This window comes from Phascolarctos cinereus, unplaced genomic scaffold, assembly GCF_003287225.1.
Source record: "Phascolarctos cinereus isolate Bilbo 61053 unplaced genomic scaffold, phaCin_HiC Scaffold_726;HRSCAF=1367, whole genome shotgun sequence".
NCBI lineage: Eukaryota > Metazoa > Chordata > Mammalia > Diprotodontia > Phascolarctidae > Phascolarctos > Phascolarctos cinereus.
In genome coordinates, this window is record NW_027556098.1 from 72282006 (window position 1) to 72288005 (window position 6000).

Consider the following 6000-nt stretch of genomic DNA (forward strand, 5'->3'; position numbering starts at 1 on the left):
TAAGTTAGAGATAAATATAAGTTTTAATTAAAGTGGAGAGAAAAACTTCTGCAGAAATGTTAGGAATTTTCCTAACTGGAGACTTGGAATGATTGTAATTATATTCCTAATTTTTCATTTAATCCTATAAAGCAGCAGAAGAGGGAACCATGAGAATTAGAGAGACCACTATACTGTCTCTAAGCTAAAAAATGGGCTAATTGTTATAATGGTGAATCTCTAGACACAATAGGGAGAAAACAGGAGAGATGAGTATCACTGGTCACTTTGATCCTCTGCAGCAAAACCTGCATCAGCTGGTGTTAAAACAGTGAGAGCTGATGATTATGCTATGTAGTGCTTTAGGGTAACAACATATTGTCTATATAAATGATTTAATTTGTCCTCCATGCTAATGGATAGCAGATTCTATTAAGGTGGGAAATCTTCCACTATTGTCCTTTCAAGAAACTTTATCTGCTCTATGAGTGTGAGGTTCCTATTGGGGAAAAACCATAATACCCAGTAAGAAGTGAAAAGCCATTAACTTACTCTGTGAAAAGTGGAAGTCGGGACATGGTGACCTCATCCTCTTGACTCGTTAGGATGTGAGACAGAGTGTCTCTGTCCTCATCAGAGGCTAAGAAGATTAGTAACATTACTGCTCACCCAGCCATTAGACAGATGTTATTTATAGCCCAGAGACAGCAAGGGAATCAGCCTCATGGACTAGGTGATAGCGGCCTTTAGAGAAACCTGGACTAATGAGGGAGATTTATGGAGAGCACCAAGGGCTGGGAAAACCATAGAGGAAGCACAGGCCATCCTGCAGGAGTTGGACAAGTGACAAGCAGTGTGCACTGTTAACTTCCAAGGGCCTGATAGACCCCACTTTATTGCAGGCCTGAAGAAGAAGCTCCTGACTGGGGCTCCCCCGGAATGGCAAGGACTGCTCATTTCACTCCTCAGTTCTCTGGTAAGAATTGAAGTATTTCACTAGTCAGCTCGGGAGAGACAGAAAGGTACAGGGATAAGGTTAGGCTTGTGACCAAATGTCCCAAGGAAAAAAAGAAAAACAAGAGACAGACAGCCATCAGGGACCTATCAAAGTCAGCCACTGGCAAATGTGAATGGATCTGTGAAAAGGGGGGATATAGATGGGTAGCCCAATTATGTGTTCATGGAAAAACGGAGAAAACTTCTCAGAGATAAGAGGTGGAGGAGGGTGCTTACAGCACCTCCAGAGGAGGAGGAAGGTAACCCAAGGATGGATATCCCCAGCTTCCCTCCCTTAGGGAGACAGCTAAGGTTGCCTCCAGTGTAGGGAGCTGTACAGCAGGCACAAGCTCCCTATAATAGTTTGGTATGGCAAGTAAAGAAACCAGACGGCAATGTGGTGCATGGCCATTGATTACAGGGAACTTAATAAGGTGACCATTAATACATGCAGCTGTCCCTAACATAGGTGACTTACTAAATGAGATAATTCTGTCCAGTGGGCAGTGCCATGCTGTGTTGGACCTCACTAATGCCTTATTTAGTATTCCTCTCCTTCCTGACAGCCAAGAGCAGTTTGCCTTTACCTGAGAGGGTCAGCAATGGACTTTCACCGTCCTACTCCAGGAATAGTTGTATAGTTCTAAAATATATCATGGGGTGGTTGCTAGGGACCTGGAGGGCAGATGTGACCCGATACCACTACATTGATGATGTGATGTTAACTGGCCAGACTGTGTTACAGTGCAAGAGGCAGTGACCTCAACTCTCAACTGCCTCAGGAAGAGAGGAAGGTCCGTCAATAACCAAAAGATGCAGGGACCCAGCTCATCTGTAAAATTCTTGGGTGTTGTCTGGTCATGTAAGACACGTACAATTCCCAGCCATGGTGGTAGATAAGATACAGATATTTCTGAGACCTCAGGCCAGGTCTCAACTGGCCACTTTTCTGGCCCTTCTGGGTTATTAGAGCCTTTCTATACCCCATCTTTGCCACGTAGCCTGATCTCTATATACACTCAATAAGAGCAAAGCTGTGTGGGACTGGACTCCAGAGAGAGAACAGGCCTTTACCCAGTTGAAGGCTGTAGTACAGCAGGCACAGGCCTTGTCACAGCCCCAACTGGGACTTCCAGTGACCCTAGATGGGGCTGTGTTCCCAGACGGGTATGGGTGGGGCTTTTGGCAGAAGTAGGACAAAACACATGCAGCACCCTTGGGTTCTGGTTCCAAACATGACAGGGTACAGAAAGCAGATACATGCCTTTTGAGCAACACCTCCTGGCAGTGTACAAATGGAGCCCTTTAAAAGGGGAATCCAATAGAATTGGATTCTTCCCTATCAAATTCCACATTTCAGAAGCTAGCATCTGCTGTGTCCCAAAACGCCACTCTGGCAAAATGGCATGCTTAGTTACAGCAGAGGGCCACTATAGCAGCGAGTGCTATGAATGATAGGCTTTGCCTTTTGCTGGGACCAGTGGAATATATCAGTGAGGGTACCCCCAACCCCATGCCACCCCTGGTAATGCCCCAAGGAGTCTGGGAAGGGGGTGTTCCACATTCAGAGGCATGATATACTGATGGGTCCAAGAAGGGCCAGTCACAGCGCTGGGCTACTGTTGCTGTCCAGACACAAACAGATATCATGTCGTATGAATTAAGAGTGGAAAAGAACAGTCAGTGAGTTGAGTTGAGGGCAGCCTGGTTGGTCATACAAGGGGAGGACACCCCAATACATTTACGTACAGATAGTTGGGCAATGTTCAAAGGCCTCAATGTGATTGGCCCAATGGGCCCAGGACTAGTGGCAAGCAAAGCTAAAGGCCCTGTGGGGAATGGCAAGACATATGGGCCCATCTCCAGGACAGTTTGGATTTAACTGTTTACCATGTCGCCAGGCACAGCCATAAAAGCCCACCCAGGAATACTGAAGCTGATTCCTTAGCACCTTTACTAGCTACTAAAACTCACCAAAGGTCCCCTGCAACATGGAGCCTTGAACAAACAGGCCATAGGGGAAAAAAGACAACATGATATGTGGCTAAGCGAGTGGGTCTCCCTGTCACAAGGGAAGCTGTAGAAGAAGCAGGGAAGGGTGTACCTGGTGTGCACAGCAAAGGGCCCTTTCACCCAGCCTTGGGCAAAGATCCTGCTGGTCAAATGCCAGTTACAAAGTGACAAGTTGACTGTTTAGGACCTCTCCCTGCCAGTCAGGGTTACAGGTATGCTTTGACCTATGTAGATACCAAGCCTGATACAGGCTTATCCAACTGAGGCAGCCTCCCAAAATGCTACATTAAAGGCTTTGGATACCCTGAGTTTTGTTATCCTGAAGTGATTATCAGTGACTAAGGTATATTCTTCATAGGCACTGCAGTACAGGGATAGGAAGAAGAACATGGGGTTACTTGGTCTCTGCATTTAGCCCGTAACCCCCAAGCTGCAGGTTTGGAAAGAGGTAAAATGGGCTCCTAAAGAAACAGATAAAGTTATTGGTAGATGGCTCACTGCAAGGATGGGCCACACACTTACAGAGAGCAGTGCAAGCCTTAAATAACATCCCAAATGCAGCCGTATTAACCCCTTATGACCGACTGAACCCCAGAAGATCCCAAACTGATCTTGCAGTTATGAGGTCCTTTAAAATAAACATTTGTACTATTCCCTGATCACAGGCACATGATCTTACAAGCCCTACATACAATACCCCTGGGAAAAAGCATTGTAGAGTGGGGATTTCAGTGGTCACTGCCAGATGAATGGTTGGGATTTGTGATACTCAGAGTGGAAGGGCTAAAGTTATTTCCAAATACCCTCTTGGGTACAGGGCTATCATATACTAAGGTCACTAATAAGGTGACAGAGATACAGGAAGGGACAACAATAGCTATCTCACAGTGGGTACTGACTCTCTTGCCATGGTGAGCATGGAAGAAGAATGGCCTCAAGGTGAACATGTCTTTGGTTATCCCTTGGGAGATACCACCACCCCCACCTCCACTGTTTTGTTTGAAGGTGAAGACATACCATGACAAGTCCCTACCTGACATCTATCTTTTCACCCTTAAGTTGTTTCCAGGATATTCTGCAAACCTTTTCCTGCAATGGGCTCAAGTGATTGCTGTCGCCCACAACAAAAACAACTGCTAGGTGTGTAGCACCTTCCCAACCGGCACCACATATGAGTATCCCTAGCCAGCAACCCCCCTCATCTCAGCAGCTTGGGGCACAGTGTGAAATATCTCTAAGCCAGCCAAGAGCTACTCCAAAGGCCCTTGCAAGGACGTCATTTACAAGGAATCTATGTTCAAATCTTATACTAAGTCCAAAGCACATGCTTAGACCCTAGTATGCCAGGCCTTAATAGCCTCAGATGATACATAATATGGGGGCAGTTCATTGATAAGGGATGAGTTGACATGGTTATATGCACAATATACCCCGCTACCAGGCAGTGTTCCCCTGTGTGTTGAAGGGCATGGCACTACCCATGTTGCCCCAAAACATATGCCAGGCTATTAGAACCAGTACGAATTACTGGCCCCTCTTACTTGGGCCAGAAAACATATGGGTTCTCTTGTAGCTTCCCTGCTGTATCAGTGGCTATATAGTACATTTTTATGGCCATTTTTACCATATGGTTGGGGAGGGATGTATACTCTGGCAGCACCTCACACAGCCACCACTATCTCGCCACCCTGACAAAAGCACCAGCTACAATACATCACCTTCTTAGTAGATGGGCAAGTTCTATTTCATGGCGGGAGTGGCCCTTAGCCATTACAGTCCCAGGCTCTGAGGTTCTGATAACTAAAGAGGAATTGACAGCGTTTGAAGTATTTTTGGCCCAGGCCTTAAATCAATCAAAGGCCACATTATGGCTTGCTCAACAAACTATACAGGTGAGACTTGTAGTCTTGCAGAACCGCATGGCCTTGGACATGTTGATAGCAGCTCAGGGTGACACATGTGTCCTCGTAGGTGACAGCTACTGTGCTTACATTACTGAAAATAGTCACAACATTATAATGCTTTAAACAATATGGCAAAAGCATCTCCAAACATAGATAAATTAGTATATGTCAATCTAATAACCCATTGGCACCAATCTTTGCCAGGATCCTGGAACGCTGTCACATTATCTATCCTTCTTTGCCTTGTTGCTCTTCTTCTTTGATGTTGTTGCTTATATTGCTTGTGTGGTTTTTGCTTACAAATGAGATCATCTGGCTGTACCCGAAAAGGTCCTAAACACCCCAGGGATACTGCAGAAGATAATCGGAAAGAATGCATAGGTGGCTTTTCAGGGGTGGATTATAGGGTTCCTATTGGGAAAAGCCGTAATACATAGTAAAATGTGAAAAGCCATTAATTTAAACTGTGCCTTTCTATGTCCTCATGCAGCACATCTGAATCTGTGGTATTGGTCTAAATGAGGTGGTTTCATTGTCATTAATGATAAGAATAGATTTCTAAATGCTAGCAAACATTTTCTATTTAATTTATTTTTCTTGTTCTCATTCCAATTTCATATGTAAATGTTCCTGGGATTATCGTGTGTGTGCTTGTTTCAAGTGTTGGATATGAGGCATCATTTCTTCAACTGTAAATACCTCAGGGTGATCCACGCTCACAGTCGGGATGGCCAGGAGGTGGAGCTGCCCCAAGCTCGTTACTAAGCAGAAAACTAAATACATCCACCAATCATTAGTGATGCACTCTGTAACTCTGCCTCCCTTTGTCTGCGTTCTATAATGATCACTAGGCTTTCCTGGGGTCTCTAAGGAGGGATCAATCTCCTATTGAGACTTTTCATCTGTGATCTGCTCCAGATTGCCCCTTTTTATATTGTGATTATATTGATCAAACTAATGCTTCTCATAATCAAACTGGATTTCCCAGCCTCTTTCTTCAGAATAACATTAACTCCTCTGATTGAAGAAGCCAGAAACATCCCAGTGCATGAGGATATTGGCCCTTGGAAAGGTATAGAGTTCCTCAGCCAGAAGAATTCCCAACCTT